Here is a 17,977-nt window from a genome sequence, read left to right as displayed (position 1 = left end):
ACAAGTAACAGAGAAAACTTCAGAACTACTGATTACAATGAGGCTAAGTCCAATTCATGGAAGAGACTTAGTCAATACCTGAACCTGAATGGAACCTGCTGATACAACAGACATAGCCAATACAATGCCTTCCAGGTATTGTGGGTCTACTAGTCCCATCATCCATAACTATTGGCCATGCTGACTGGAGCTGATGTGATTTGAAGTTCAACAACATCTGGGGATAGTAAGAGTAGCCTGGGATAGCAAAAACAGCATGGAAGGTTCACGAACCATGGAAGTATACTAGAAATTGTAACACCGGATTCAAATTAAATTGATTTCTCTTTCTTTGGGCTACTTCCTTTTTCTGTTTTACCACTGCAATAATATTCTTTCATGGCTATGGGAGGAGATAGGCAGAACTACACAAAACAGACAACATTAATGTGGATTGGGAGGTTTGTGACACTTTGTGTAAGCCATCCCTATATGGGTTTGATGACTAGGGGTAGCCTTCAACATTCATGAAAATCTCAGCCCCAATATATATGGATGGACAATGTCAAGGACATTACAGCTACTAAGTATGATAGCAAGACAGAGTACTTTCCCATTTTCCTTTACAGTGGCAAAGAACAAGATACATACAGAAGCCAGCTATTCTGGCAGCTGAATCTTACTTCGGCACTGGTGATGGGGCAACATCCTCCACAGAAACTGAGAGTAGCAGGCTAGCTTAGGGTGTGCAGGGCAAACCCTGTGGCTCACACAGATTCCTGCATTGTAGGGGGTTGGACAAGATGACCTTCAGAGTCCCTTCCACCTCTACAATTCTACGATTCTGTAGTTCTATTCCTACACCTCACTGCTGCTCACGCATTGCTTTGCCTATTGTGCTGCCAACTCACACAAATGCTGCAAAGAGACCTTGGCCATCCAGCATTCCTCACATGAACAGAACACATGTGTGCACATGATGTCCATTTGAGTACACGTCCTGGTTTGAATGCCTCTCTGCCTGCTTGCTCAGTCATCAAGAATCTGTCTCATGCTTTCTAAGGCCATCCAGCTCAATACTGTTGACACTGATAGTAGCTCCTCAAGGCTTCAGACAGAAGTTGTTTCCCACCCCTGGGATTGAACCTGGGACCTTTTGCAGGCAAAGCATGTGCTCTACTACTGAGCTAAATTCCCCCCCCCCCAGTGATATAGTAGGATTTCCTGCTTCCCTGAGGACTGAAGATAGCACAACACAACATTGAGAAGGGAATGTCACTGACAGTCAAGGACCTTTCCTAATAGGGCCAACTGCAGCATGTTTAGAGAAGTCAATCTAGCAGCAAGCAAGCTTCACCATCACTGAAGTGATGGCTCAGGATGACTGGACATCTGGAGGGAATCAGGAGAAATGTTTGTGCCTCCAACATCTGAGACCTATGATAGCTGCTTCTCTCTGCCTTAAGGTACTGTCCCCTGATTCTTTAGCACAGGATTCACTGTTGATTTGATTCAGCAATGAACACACTTGCAGGTGTTCATTGGACTCCACATTCCCTTCAACCCAAGGGGAGTTCTGGCATACAAAGGAATGAGCTCATGGGGTTGGCATTTCCACTGAAATAATTCAGCCCAATATGTACCAGGATCTGTATCAGTACATCTGTAAGTGATTAAAGCTTTGCTTATCTCTAGATTCACAGTCCACAATTTCTTTTAGAAATAGTTGTTCACCTGCTTCTCAAAGGATTTTATCTACAAAAAACTCCAGGGAAGGAAACAGAGAGAGAATGTGTTTCAGAAGTTTTTGTATTATTATGAAAGCAACTTGCTAGATTCCATTTTCAATTAGTCACAGCAGATAAAACTCACGGTGACCCATACCATGGTTACATCAATACTGGATTATTACAAGGCACTTTACATAGAACTACAATTGAAAAAAAGGATGTTCTGAAAACTTCAACTGGCACAAAAATCAGCAACCAACATTTTTATTAGAGCTAGTCGCAGTTTTCTAGCATATGGCTCCTCTTTCATACCAGTTTCACTCATTTCCACCCCATTGCTGAGCCCATTTCCAAGTGCTGGTTATTACTTTTTAAGTCCTAGGTGGCTTCAGAACACCCAACCTCAACCAATGATTTCTTTTCATGCAGACTTGCCTACCTGCTTAAAATCATATGGGGGAGAGGACCTTTCCCATGTCCCCAACCATCTGAACTGCGATTGATAGTATTTCGCAATTGCAGCAGGGAAATAATGAAACAATACAGAAGTGAAGGCGCTGAACAATATAAAATTATCAATGAAATTACATCAACGGAATAAAATAAACCAATGAATCAGATTCACAGCACAGGTGCCTAAAAGCAGGTGCCTAAATGCCAATACTGTAGGTGCTGCCTGATACTTTGTGGATGTGCATTCCAATGGGCCAGGTGTCACAACACTAGAAGCCTTGGTGGAGTATTTTTTTTCCTGTTGTGTGTGTGTTTGTAGACATAAGACACATTTCAGGAGCATGCAGCGCTACAAAAGGTGTCTCTGTTGTGGAAGATAGCAACCAGGGAGCGGGTATAAGGTAAAGTGTTTCTGAATATAATTGGGTCACAAATTGCACAGGGATTTATTTGCTAAAAGCAAGACCCATTAAACCAGTCCTGGTACCATGCTGGCAGCCAGTGCACTGCTTCTAGCAAAAACATTACATGCTGTCGAAAAGACACCCTATTCCGTAACCTTGTTGCTCATCACAGCCTTCCGTACCATTGCAGCTTCCAGATCAACCTTGAGGGAAGCCCCACTTAGGGCAAACTGCAGTAATCCAGTCTGGAAGTTACAGGTCCCTGGGCTAGCATGGTCAAGCTATCCTGATCCAGGAATGGCCATATTTATTGCACCAGCCAAAGCTGGCAGAAGGCATCCCAGGGCCTCATGCAACACAGGTTAATTTGGAGAGGTGCTTAATTTTTTTAAAAAAGGGTGGCTATGTTCTGGTTTTCATATTGTTCTGGAAAGAGTGAATGGGGCAGAGTTGACTTTAACAATCATAAGGGGGAAAAATACCCTTTAGTGCCATCAGCCCAGAATTATGGAACACTCTGCCAGTAGAGTTTAAGCAAGCGCCTTCTGTTTCAAATTTGAAACTTTGGCTGAAAACTTTTCTATTCTGCCAGTCCTATGCAGAAATTGAGAATGCATCTCTCTATAATAGTTAGCTGGTTTTTTGATTTTGACTTTGTAATGTGTTTTCATGATTTTATGTATAATTATTGTAAACCGCTCTGATTTTTTTTTTATGAGTGGCAGTATGTAAATATTTTTATATAAATGTAATCTGAATCAAATTCCTCCCCTATTTGTCCTGACAGGTCATAGCGATCCAGATGCCAAGAGCTATTGACATCCAATGATAGCCAATGATACCCACAAGCCTCAAGGAAGAATGCAGATAAAACTGTAGTATAAATTAAGAATTAATTTGGATTCTCTCTCTCTCTCTCTCTCTCTCTCTCTCTCTCTCTCTCTCTCTCTCTCTCTGTGTGTGTGTGTGTGTGTGTGTCTCGAAACAAAATAGAAAATTCTTTCCAGTAGCACCTTAGAGACCAACTGAGTTTGTTCTTGGTATGAGCTTTCGTGTGCATGCACACTTCTGTGTGAGCTTGGTATGAGCTTTCGTGTGCATGCACACTTCTGTATCTGAAGAAGTGTGCATGCACACGAAAGCTCATACCAAGAACAAACTCAGTTGGTCTCTAAGGTGCTACTGGAAAGAATTTTCTATTTTGTTTCGACTATGGCAGACCAGCACGGCTACCCACCTGTAACTCTCTCTCTCTCTCTCTCTCTCTCTCTCTCTCTCTCTCTCTCTCTCTCTCTCTCTCTCTCTCTGTGTGTGTGTGTGTGTGTGTTGATTCCCGTGCTGTTTTGCCATCTACACTGCTCTGGGGACGCAGCACCAACTAACGGCCAATAAATACCCAAAGAAATAAATAAGTTCCCAAGCCCTGACTTCCAAGAGGACCTACTGAAGTAACAATGTGTGAAATACAGGCCACGACAGGACCCAATAATTCACGTGCCAAGACCTTCCATCTTTCAGGAGGTTGTTTCAGGCATCTATGCCACTGCTGGTTCTGTTAAGGGCAGATGGATCTACAGCTGAATGATATGTTTGCTGCTGCCCCATGTTCTCTTCCTAACAACCTGCTGAGATCTTGATGCATGGCTCGAAAAAACACTCGAGGAGAAATTGAAAGGGTGTTAATTCTTACATCATATATCTGATATTGTGCAAGAGGCTGTTCTTCTTCCTGCTGAACTTTATTTGACTTTCTTCGTCTGACAAGCTCAGCAATTCCACTTCCCACAAATAGTTTGTGTTTGAAAACTGAAGGGTAATGCATAAGCTTCCGTCGCTCGGCTGAAGTGCGAGTTGGAGACTTTCAATATGATTCACTTTATGTGAATTAAAGAAATGCCAGAGGCGTTTATTTTGCCATTATACCATTGTGAAGGTCAAGAGACAGGACCAATGGTTAAAAGTCTTTCAAGGGTAAACTGACTCTAGATTCTGTGGAGGCAAAACATACATAAATCAGCAAATCCCAAACCAACATTTTATTCTTATTTTAGGAGATTTCTAGACATTTCAGGATAAATTTTCAAAGAGACATAAAATACAAAACTGCAGGGTTCAAATAATAAATCACAATAAAATAACTTCAAGAAAGAGATAAAATAAAGACCAGTAGGCAAACATTAGAGGAGAAGCAAGCATATTAGCAGAATCAGTTTTACATTTCCAAAAGCACATCAGGAAAGGCATGCTCATGGTTGCAATCCTTTATACCCTTACCTGGGAGTAAGCTCCATTGAGTATAAACGGCATTTTTCTCATGAGAAAACATAAATTGGATCGCACTGAATATTTGCTTCCAGGAGGGTTGGACTAGATGACCCTTGGGTCCCTTCCAACTCTACAACTCTAGGATTCTATTATTTCCTTCATTATTTTGGGTACACATAGAATGGATGCACACTCTGTCCACTAAATTGTGTTGGCTCTTACATTGAGAGTGCACCACAGAGGCAGGCACCAAGAAGAACCCAATTTTTGTTTGTTCATTCCTCTCATTAAGATCACAGGAGTGTTTTCAAAGCAACAATAAAACAATAAAAACATTGTCCAGTCAACTATTAATCACTAAACTTTAGGTAAAACTTCAATTTTGCAGGTGCCAAATGCAACAGATATGGCCCAATTCTCACCTAAAGGCTGGCAGAATAGACAAGTCTGGAGTTGGCAACAATAACTCAAGAGGGAGGGTAACTGACACACTTCCAAGTATCTTGCATATTTATTTCGTTATCATTCTAAGGGATGTGGAACTTCAGGCCTGGGTGCCAAATGCAGCCCTCCAGGCATCTCTGCTTGGTTCTTGGGATGCTCTCCAGGCCAGCCCCTCCACACCACCACCATCCCCCTTCCCATCCCTGTGTGCATCCTCATTGAGTGTTTTTGCAAGACTGGAATACATCACTGAACTTTGATCATGTTTCTTGCTGCCGTTTTGACATGTGTTGTCCCTCATTCAAAACCTGTATCAGGACCCCAGGGATACATCTTACACAAAAAAGGCGGTGAACTCAATGAGTATCTCAAGAAGAATAGGACTCAAAGAAAGCCTACAATTTAAATGTCTTCATGATGAAAAGACGTTAAACGAAAAAACACCAAAGCTGCAGCAATTCGATAATTACGTAACAACTACAGCAGCACTGTAGGCATTTGTGAAGGTTATGCAATGATTCCCCCCCCCCATGTTGACTTGGTTTATAACAAATGAAATATCACTTCTTTAAAAAGAACCCCAGGAAATGTAACAAGCATTGTGATTTTTTAAAAATAAACAACAACAACTCTTTTCTGGAGTCAGACACAAGTTGGAGGAGAGGGGAGAGAAAGAATCTACTAGAAACCGGTTGAAGGAGCCTTAAACCAAACCACCACAGACTGCTACGAAGTGCTATATATATTCAGGAGGACCCCATCTGCACCCATCCAGGGATAGTTCAAGGATTTAAACTCCTTAACCACAGAAAAAAAAGTTGTGACAATTGTAGCTCACGCATGACATCCATGTGGATCCTAAGCCAAGGTGGGATGTGAAGCTGTGATTTCCTAGTTTGGAACTCATCACTTTCCCGGACTACACATTATGAGCAGACACCAGTACCCTGAGTATTCTCATCCCGTGTCTATGAGAAAGGATCGTGTGAAAGGATGTGGGCAACCATTTCTCTCCCTGCCCCTGCGAGAATGGCTCCAGAGTGACACTGAGCGTTATTCCCCTGGGATATTTTGAGCCAAGTGTCAAAAGGGAATGTCTTCAGGGTCACAGAGGGTGGCCAAGCTGCTGCTTGAAGGGAGGCAAAGCTTTCCCCCATTCCTTAAAACAAACAAAGAAAAGAAGCGACTACTTCATATTTAAAGGTATGCCCAACCTAGTTAAATATTCTTCCATTGTCTCCCAAAGCTATTGATATCTCTGTAACTTTGAGAGGCAATGGGTGTGAGTGTTTTGTGGAAACTTGATGCACAGTAGCCATTTTGGGCAGAAGCCACAAATTTTAGTCACTTTTATTTTGGCCCATTTCCCCAAATCTTACTAGTGCTTTCTGCTCCAGTTAACATAATTTATGTTTACTGGTTACATTCTATGAATGATTCGGAATGTCACTTGAGGGAAGGAATGGGTTCACGGGATATGGGAAACATGGTTTGCAATGGACCTCTTCTTCAAAGAAATAGCAAGTAGTGACTTACACATGCCTTTCACTTCCCATCATGGCCTTTCATGCTGTCATGTTTTGTATTTTTGTTTCGTTTTTTGCTTTCTGCATACAAACAAAGGGTATCAGAAATTTTCAAGAGTGTTAATGCTGATCCCTTTCATTATGCTTGTGTGCAATGAGGTAAGGGAGGGTTGCAAATTAATATTTAAAATGGTGTTGCTATGAATTAAAGCCAGTTTGTGGGTTGCCTTGCCTTGCCTTGCTTTGCAGCAGCGGGTTCAACTTGAAGGCTGCTTGATTCCTTGCTTAGAAAATGCTGCAAATTCTCCAAAATAGTCCAGTTCACGTCAAATCCCTAATTTGACTACATAAAGTGTTTTCGAGTGAGCAATTATGTGGTAGCAATCTTAGCATATGAGGCGCTTCTTTCTAACACAAAAGGAATGTATGATACGAGGTTTCCTAGCTTTCATGATGTGCAAGTATTCTCATTTTCTCTATAGAACTTAGACTTCTGGACAATTACTGAGCTCTTAGATTTGTGATGGCAAGTCCTATGGGTTAATTATAAGTTGTGGGTGTGGGGGGGGGAGAAAAGAAAATAGCATCTCCATTTAACAGGGTTTTTTTTTCACTTAAGTGGTTCTTCCACTTGCCGGATTGGGGAAAAAAATGATCAGGTGTATTGCAGCATCCTTGTGAAGTTTAAGTACTCATGAGTGAAGTTAGCATGGGGTTTGTATTGCAGAAAAGGTGCAAGTTAAAGTCCCCCTGGACTATACCACTTCATATTGCAGATCCATATGGGTGGTACACCATCTGTAGCCCTAGTCAGATGTCCCCTCCCCCACTCACACACTTTTGTGTGCTTGAGACAGAATGGGAGGGTCATACTTCCTGGCCCCATGTTATGCTTTCATTGCCCAAACCATGTCCGGAGAGCTTCTCTTAAGGACCAAAGAGTTATCGGGATCTGAGGGTAAATCAGGAATATGAACCAAAGCAGCAAGACTAGGCATACCAGTGCTACAATGCAGTGGAAAGTCTTCTAATACTCCTTCCAGTCCACGAGCATCCAATGGCCACCCTGGGCAGAAGTGGTCCGTAAGGATCTTAACTGAAATGCTGTAGTGCCATGGCTCACCACATGGGGCAATGGTCAGCAATTCCTGACATTTCTTTTTTTTTTTTTATAAGAATTTATTGACATTTTTACTTATAACAACATACAACCTTAACCACACCTACATTTATACACATACAAAACAAATACAATTACACATCTAATACAAAAATTGCCATGATTTTTCTTCTTAATTAGACATCTCAAAAAAAAATTTTCTTTTTCCAATCTTGACAGTTGACTTCCCCTGCCTTTTCACCTTCGAGTTTGTATCCATAATCTACTTTTTAACCTCTTCATTTAAAAAATTAAACTTAATTATATATATAAAGTAAAACATTCATCTTAATCTTCATCTTAGTCTTAATCGTCTTAATCTATAAACTTAAACCACTTAAAATGACTTCATTTATACTACATCCTCATAAATCCTCACAGATCATCCTCATCAAATCTATCTCTTCTATCCTTTGAACTGCTGCTAATAACATAAAAACTTGAAATATCTCTTTTCATGTTCAAACAAATAATAAAACAAACTATTGTTGACAGTGTTCACCCTCCGATTTCAAAATACCATAACAGATTGCTTTAGATTTTACTTAATACTTCACCCCACACCCCCTCTGTCCATTCTTCTTCTCCTGATGGCATCAGCACTGAACTTCCATGCAACTTCCCTCTCCCAACGTCCACAGATCCAGGCACAGTCCAAAGCTCTCCTTGCCACGAGCTCCGAGGTATCCAACTCTCCCTCTCTCAGCTTCTCCGGTTCTTTGTAGCATTCCTTTTCTTCTTGTAAATACCTTAATTCTCTGTCCCTGGCCCCCGAGCTCACACCTCGGGGACTGGATATAGCAAATCTTGACATCGCCTTGGGGCTGCCACCCCCAACAAGCGAATTTCTTCTCCGAAGTAGCTCATTCATTTCTTCCCATCTTTCCATCCATCCTCTCAGCTCTTTGACAAGATTTTCTTCCAAAGTGTCAAAAGTTTTGTTAGCCTCCTCTGTGGGCAGTTGGTTCCATTTCAGACCCCCACACAAGACTTTGACTTTTCTGTAAATTAGTTCCACCTTCAAGGCAGTGAGCCTTTGTTCATCTGTTAGTCCAGAGTTCAATACCAGTTCAAGGACGAAACCCAGCATACTGGCAGAGGAGGAGGAAGTGGGTATCATATTTCTTCTCCTGTCTCTTTGTTCGTCGCCATTTTCCTAAGCTGGAGCGCAAACACCGCAACTTTAAATAGAGATATTTTCCGCTAGTTGGCTTCCCAAGAAAAAAGTTTGCCAGTCTCATGTATCGATTTTAGATACTTTATAACCAGTTCTGTGGCAGCAATCCCTCAAATTGGTTAATTTCTTAGGCTCGAAGGGAGGGAGGCAGGCTGCCTTTCTCCTTCCCCCCGGATCGTTCCAAAAACACGATTTCTGCCAAGATTATTTACTCACGACCACCGGGTTCCTTTAGCTCCATTCTTCACAGGTAGAACTTAGACGCTCACCGCGGGCTTTGCCGCCGCATTTGCATCCCGGTTGGGGCATATCCCCGTAAGCCCGGCTCCGTTGTCCCTTCACCTCCACTCCCCCTTTACAGGGGGGCAGGGGAAGGGTTCGGAGCCTCCGCGGGCGCAGCCGGGGAGCCCAGGGTGCGGGACGCTCTTCCCGCACCCCAACCGGAGCCGCGCGCTGCGGTAGCGCGGCTCCTAACCCCCGGGATGGACAAGGCGCTTCAGACCCGAAGCAGCCTTCGACCACCCGGCGATGGCGTCGCCGCCGGAAGTCGCAATTCCTGACATTTCATAGGAAAGTTACAGTGTTACACAACTCAGCATGTGGGGGCCGAATCTACTAAGGAAGTCCTTTTGTGAGTATTGCTCATGGATATTCTTAAATAGACAAACATGCACATATAACTGAATACAAGACTCCTACTTAATGTAATGAGCAGCATGTCGAAATGTAGTTTGCAACCAGTAATGAGCAGTTTCTGGACTTTCAGCATCTCCACTGCTGACTCAAACTAAGCATTATACTTTCGTGTGAATCCCATAATTATAAATTCCCATGAAAAGATATGTGCATGAATGATTGTACAAACACTGTTGCCTTGATCGTGTATTCACTGTAATCTGGGGGTGTTCATGTCAAATAAAATTATATTAGATCCTTGTACTAAGCATATTATATATTACGGAAATACTCTTTAGTCAATTAGCACTTGTGTCACTGAACACCTTGCATGCACAATGATTATGTATTTAGAGACATCATTTACAACAATGACTTGAAAAGAGCTTCAAGAACATAAAATTGAATCCACCCCTCTAATTAACAGCCCTGTAAACTATTAGTAAACTGAGGCATGTGCTTCTACCCAACTAAAATTTTCATTAAAATAAATAAATTTAATTTAATTTCACTCTACATAAATAGCAGGTTTTGTTTATTCTCCAACTTGCTGCCCTACAATAGATAACTGTACAATTTTCAGAGCTCTGTATTATGCTATCAACTTTAAAGGTGTTTGGTAGAGAATGAATAGCAGCAACTGGATTCTGCTGGTTCATTTTCAAGAACGTACTTTTGGCACGGTTGAAAATCAAGTATGAGAAATGACTGGAAAGTGAAGTGGGAAAGGGTTAGATCTAGACTGCAATTCTTCACATCACTTCTCTGAGAGTAAGCCCCATTGAGCTCCATGGGATTTGTTTCTGAGAAGGCATATATAGTATAGGATTGTGCTGTTAGAAAGTGGATTCCCCCCCTCTGTAATCCCCAGTAGATTCATGGGGATAAATATAAATAGTGCATTTCCCTTTTTAACTTCACTTTATGAATGTCTTTTAGCAACAGCCATTATCTGTCTTCTCTCTCTTACTCTGAATCTGAAGGACTGCCACAAAGTTCCTCAACATGATATTTTGTTTTGAAATATAGTTTAAAATTCAGGCAACAGAAAGTAAGGAAACAAAACAATATCATTAGTGAAGGGGGGGGACATGACTCACTGTCTACAGCCCACAGGATATAATCAGTAAATTGTAGGGCAAGGTGAAGAGCCTGTTGACATCATTTGGATATACAAGTTATGTAGCTGACTAGACAGCCAATAATCAGCAACTTTGTCCCAGAACTCCCATAGTTTTGGACATTCCAAAAGTGAAAATATGGATCAACCATCTAAGAACTTCAGAACTTCTAAGTTTCTAAGTTGGTTCCACATGGTGTTCAGGGCCATTTCCACTTGGTTCCATGCAAACCTACATAATTTGCACAGGAAGCGAAGCAAAACACAGCTATCCTTCAAAGTTCACACTTTCCACATTTTTGCATTACATTTACCCAATTGAAAATGTGTTCCAAAATGCATGCGTTAGGGAAAATTGTGCATAAAAATAACATTATATTAGGGAAATTACTTGTAAATATGTGTATATAATTTCATACATTTTATATATGCATATGGCTGACACATTTTCATTAGGACTTTAAAAAGAAGAAGAAGAAGAAAAAGAAGAAAAAGAAACTGATGCAGAAATGTGCCAAAATGAATTTAAGACTGAAAAAAATGAGAAATCGAAAGAAGTCATAATTGACAGCTTCATCCACCCCTAGCATCGCAGTATAATTTTGTTTATGGTTTGGGGTTTCCCCATGCCCCCATAAAGCTACGTCTTCTATGCTGCATTGATCTTCCCTTTTAAATACAGGTGACAGAAATAACTGCAGTTGCTGCCCTCCAATACCATGGAGACTGTGGTGCAGGTAGTCCAACTTTGATCCTCCCCCCCCCCCCGTTCAAGCAACACACATAAACATAGTATATCATTGATGATCACTTCAACATGCATCTCCACCCATAGCCTTTGTTTCTAGAACAGAGATTTTGTTTATAGCACCCAGATTCCAAAAGGCAGGGATTTTTGTGACTTCAAATATTTTTCAGCATACCGTTTATAGCCCGAAGGAATGGATCCGGTTGTGTTTTCTAATAAAGGAGCAACTCCCCCCTTCTCCCTAATACCACCACCATCACTAATCATGGGTATCTTTTTAATTCTGCTTATTGATTTCTAGGGATAAAATGTCCCAGCTGCATGAAAAATGTCAAGTTACACAAAGCCAGGCAAGCTTGGAATTGGAAGGTAACGTATTCTCTGCCTCGTTACAAATAACCTTTTTTTGCCATTTAGGAGCAGGCTAGGAAATAAAGGCATGCATAGAAACATATTAATGCGGATAAATATTTCATGGGCCAAGGCAGCTGCGGTCTGAATGCATATTTAAGGTGGCCCTATGCCTCTTTGCAGAATGGGTAGTTTTGTTTAAGTCTCTCTTGCTGGGCAAGCACATAGCAGGTCACATTTCTGGGTGGGTCATTGAGACAGTGTGAAAATAATGTAAATGTTCTGGAGAGCCAGGGGTTTTTAAGATGCATCTACAACGTTGAAGATTCCAATACACACAGCTGGATCTAGTTGTCCTAAAAATGCTCCCAGCATCTGTGTCAGGGACTGGACTAAAGAGGAGGAGGAGTGGTGAGGTCATTCCCCCCTTCACCTGTAGCTTCCAGGGAAGAGGAAGGCAGTGATGACTTACAGTAGGGCTTTGAGGAAGGTAACAGCTCAGAAACAGGAGAATAGCAGAGTTATGCAGTGTTAGGAGAAGAAGGAGGTGAGATAGAACAGCTAGCTGACATGTCACTGGACAGCATAACCAACCCTTCTCCCAAAACCCAACGTTCGTTTAGAGTTGACCAAAGGTGGACGCTGTAGAAGCAGGTGTTGCTGTTAGAAGGGAAGGGGGGAGCTCAGTGTGAGCAACTCCATCATAGAAGAGAGACTGGAATTCTTGTCTTTCACAGTGATGACTGAATAAATCAGAAGTAAGAATTTTGTTTCCTCCCTGCTTCTTGGTGCCATCAGCGGGAGGGAGAGGATTCCTCAAGCCTGACAATCTGGAGCTGAAGTAAGTGTTGATATGGGGTTAACGTAATGGTAAAAGCCATGATAAAGTGGGTTGGACCCAGACTTTAGCTCCTATGGGCAAGAGTATCCATTAGGGGAAATCCTGCAGAGAGACAAAATCATTGCACTACAAGCAACAGTTCCCACAATAATCCTGGAAAGTATATTTTGGTAAGTGGACTTCAGGATATCAATTCTCCTATGAAGGACTACAATTTCTAGGGTTGCTAAGAGAGAGAGACTGAATACCAAAATATGATGTGTGTTTACTTGGAGGTACTTCCCAGTTTGTTCCATTTGTTCAATTATATCCATGTGAGTATACATAGCCTAGGGCTTGCCAATCAGAAGGTCGGTGGTTCGAATCCCCATGATGGGGTGAGCTCCCATTGTTTGGTCCCTGCTCCTGCCAACCTAGCAGTTCGAAAGTACATCATAGTGCAGGTAGATAAACAGGTACCGCTCCAGCGGGAAGGTAAACAGCATTTTCGTGCGCTGCTCTGGTTTCACCAGAAGCGGCTTAGTCATGCTGGCCACATGACCCGGAAAAGAAATGTCTGTGGACAAACACCAGCTCCCTTGACCAGTAAAGCAAGATGAGCACCGCAACCCCATAGTCGTTTGCAACTGGACTTAACTGTCAGGGGTCCCTTTACCTTTTAAAGTATACATAGGATTTCAGCATAATCTGGGCTGCCTTGGGTGTCCTATCTAAGTTGTATCTACAATCATTAATGTAATGAAAAGAATAAAACTTTTCTTTGGTATTTTCTATCAGTAGAAAGAACAACGTTAAAATTCACTAATACCCAATTAATTAAAAAAAAATCAACTCATAATAATGACCATTCGACTTAGAACATCAGATTCGTTGGTGAGAAAACATTCTTATTACTGTAAAATGCATTTGCATAATGTGTGGTTTTAAAAAGTGTTTTTATCCCTGTCAAAGCATGTGGTATTCAGGCTTACGAACACCCCCTCCCCAGGCAATTAAGAGGAGGTGAGGGAGAAATAGAGCAATTTCTGAATAAATTAGCACCAATTTTGTGTATTCCTTTCTACAAAGGGGGGTTATTTCCCCTTCCTGTTATAAGCAATATTGTCCTAATCGTTCAAACACAATCATTTGGAACTATACTGCAGGGAGGAGCTGCAATCTCCTCAGTGCTTTCTCTTCTCAATTATTGCAATTCCTCAAGAAATAAAGAGGGAAAAGTAAGTGCTGGATTTGAACAATATTATGAGAGCTACCTGGAAAACAATTTCACTCTTCGCTGCCTAAAAAAAGGGCATTTAGGTCAGGAAATGGAACCCAGTTTGTTTTGCCATTACCATGACAATTGCCAGCTAATAATAACATGGAGGTGGGCTTTTCTAAGGTTAGCACCTTGAACGCCTCTCCTGCAGAAATGCACAAGGTTCCATCAGTATTGGCATTCCACGCACCATCTTAGGCAAGCATTGCGCAAAACTCGAAATTCCTGATCTAATTGTTTTCGTAGGTTTTTATTTGTTTTTAAACTGGATGGCTTGCTTTATTGTTTTAATGTTTTATTGGGGGAGGCAGGGGTGCCACTTGCCTTAAAAGAAGCGAGGGTTTGTCCCCTCCTTGAAAGGACATCCCAACTATTTTTAAAAATGTATATTTAATTTTATTAATTTTCAAGAAACAGGGTATAAGCATAACCATAATAGTATCTAAACAATTGGTTCCCCCCTTCTCTGCCCTGGTTGTCTTGGTTGATGAATCTTTTCCCTGAGAGATAGAGGGTGCAACCCTGTTCATTCTCCTGGTCCTCTGTGTGGTTTTTGATACAGTTGACTGCTACATTCTCCTAGCTCAGCTCTGTAAAGAATGGGATACCTGAGGCCTCACCATCGCCAAAGATTCACCATGTAGACTGGGCTTGGTGGGTCCTGGAATCCAATAACATATGAAACCTGTTCCTCATCCCTAATATAACCATTAGATATTTCAAATATACCAGCCCAGGAAAGGTCCTGTTTCTATTTGTCACCAGCAGCTATTAGGCATGCTTGAGGGATTTTATATTTGTAAATTCTGATACAAACTCATTGGAACCGCCCCTCCCAGACTAATGTGGTTTGGTAACTTTGTAATCCTGTCCTCCATTCAGATGACCTAGTTTGATACATACAGATGACTTGACATACATTCTGGACACTATATAAAAATATTGTTGTAATTATGCAGACCTGAGTCTGGTTCGAATAGCAGATTTTTTTATTCATACAACCTGTCTTCTATTCCTTTTTTATTTTGAATTCTGTTCACAACTGTTTCACGTACAACAACAACAACAACAACCCTGACATAATTCAAATTCAGACTGAATTTTTCCAGCAGAGAGTCTGGACTTACATATATTTATTTTCCCACTTAACCTGGATATAAAAAATGCTCATGGGTAGATTGTGCCATGATAACATTAGTCTGCTTTGAAATTGGTTTAAAGGCACACTATTGCAACTCTGGATGTTTAGCAGGCCCTATTGCCTTATTTCTAGTTATACCCTTATGAAGAACCAAGATCACATTGAAATGCTAATTGCCAGAAATATATAACATGTCCAGGAATCTGCACTGCTGTTTTCTATCAACAACAGATTGTTTTGAAAGATGGCTCTTTGCAGGCTTGTCCCAATATGCTGTTTTAGAATTCTTTAACTTGATATGGTTCTGCATCAGTGGTGGGGAACCTTTGCTGTCCAGTGGGCTATATCCTTATTTCTCCACCCATGGAGGGTCAAATTTGACAGGTGGATGGTGCCACATGTCAATTACCTGACATTGTAGTGACAACTGATGCTGCACTTTAAAGTGCACTGGGAGCCAGTGTGGTGTAGTGGTTAAGAGTGGTAGACTCGTAATCTGGGGAACCGGGTTTGTGTCTCCGCTCCTCCACATGCAGCTGCTGGGTGACCTTGGGCTACTCACACTTCTCTGGAGTCTCTCAGCCCCACTCACCTCACAGAGTGTTTGTTGTGGGGGAGGAAGGGAAAGGAGAATGTTAGCCATTTTGAGACTCCATTGGGTAGTGAAAAGTGGGATATCAAATCCAAACTCTTCTTCTTAAAGCCTTTTCATGACTTCAAAGTGCAGTGCGGGGCTTTTTAAAAGCCCTTTTGCAAAGAGACTCATTCTGCTTTTTGAATCTTTGAAAAGCTAAGCTTTAAAACACAGAATGGGGCTGTGTGCAAAAGGATTTTTAAACAGCCCCACACTGAACTTTGGCTTCACGTGCTTCCAGCAGTGGAACAAGTGCACACAGCCAAACCAAGTAGAATTTAACCCCTGCATATGACGAGTGGGGGTTAAATCTTGCTGCTTTAGCTGTGCCTGCCATGTTTCAGCATGGAAATTAGTATTCACAGCCAACACAAAATCAAATCCTGCCTCCCCGCTGCCCATCATTACCCCATTGAAGTGACACCAGCTGATTGGCAGGTGGGTGTTATTGTTTTTAATGTCCTCATGGGCCAATTTTGACTCCTGACAGACAAAGATTGGTGTCCTAGAATCTTCTGTGACATTACAACAGAGGATCTTTGATTGCTACATGTGCTCCCTTAAATATATGGCTACTTCAAATAACAGTTGGATTGCCTAAGACAGTCAAGCAGTCCCACGGCCTCTTGGGAGTCACATATAGAGACACAGAAAGCTGTGCATAGGAAGCTACATAGGAAGTCAGACCATCAATCTATCTAGCTCAGTATTGTCTACAGTGACTAGTAGTGGCTCTCCAAGGTTTCAAAGAAGGGTCTCTCTTGTCCTATTTGAAGATGCTGGAGATTGAACCTGGGAGTTTCTGAATGCAAAGCAGATGTTCTACCACTGAGCTGTGGCCCTTCCCCAAACATCAAGAAATGAGACACATGGTGAGCACATCTCAGGAGGTGCTTCTAAGTAAGGATGTACAGACAGATGACTCTATGTCAGGTCACTTTCACGTATGTTCACTTTTTTGTTCCATTCCTACATTGGTCTATCAACCTCACTTCAAAACTCCTAATGACTGCTCCTAAGAGGTTCATGTAGATATTAAATAGCACCGGGGAGAGCACCCTCCCAATGCTGATCTCTGCATTCACTGTAATACAGAGCCCCCAAATCCCATTCTCCTGAGCCAGTCCAGGAGGGTACCATGGTCAATGGTATCAAATGCTCAAAATTATGCCACTCACTCCTAATACATAATAAACATCAAAGTGATCAAACACAATAGACGTTTTCCATGGGGAGCTGGCTGTTCTGTTTTCCATCACTCTTCCTTTTTAAATGGACAGTTTTTTCTTGTGGAGCAAAGTCAGCAGGGGGGCCAAAACCTGCTGATACTGAAAAAGTCCAAACAAATTTATTACTGAATGCATGGGAGGATTTCCCCAATTTTACAGCAGTATTTCCTTACACAAATGTTGACCTCAACAGTGCTACGGAATGGTTCTATAGCATTAACACAGTTTATTTAGTAACAAACCAAGAAGGTTCGTTACTCTCATAATTTATGCCCTCTTTTATATTTGAAACCACCCATAAAGAACAAATCCTGTAATGAAGTAATCCAGAAGCAGAATGAAAAAGACACAAAATAGGAGGCTGCCCCATTTCCTTTCCTTTTCTAATGCTAATGAAAGTAACATTCCAAAAGAGGGAAATGATTGCTAATTTTTAATTGGTGGCCTGCTTCTCATACAAATAGCATTTAGGCATTTATAGGGAGCTTCAAATGTTGGCTGGAACAAAATTGCTGAGGCAGGGAAATTATACAATGGGAAAAGAAAATGACAGAAAATATATTCCATGAATCAAAATTCACATGGGAACAGGAAACATTTGTCACTTAAAACACAGCAAGACTCTAGGGGAAGATGGTCTTTCAAATGTTACCTGGCTTTTCTAATAGAGAAAGGAGAATTGCACTGTGATCATAGTAGGGATGAACAAATTGATCTCCTTTTTCTCCAATTCATTTCCAATTTGCTTATCCTGCCTTTGGAAGAAAGGCAGTTTGTAAATTTAAAAAGCAAAACAAAATAATATCTATCGGCTCAATCCGCTGGCTTCCAATGCTCGCTACC

The sequence above is a fragment of the Lacerta agilis genome, chromosome 7, assembly GCF_009819535.1.
Source record: "Lacerta agilis isolate rLacAgi1 chromosome 7, rLacAgi1.pri, whole genome shotgun sequence".
Lineage (NCBI taxonomy): Eukaryota > Metazoa > Chordata > Lepidosauria > Squamata > Lacertidae > Lacerta > Lacerta agilis.
This window is presented reverse-complemented; position numbering follows the sequence as displayed.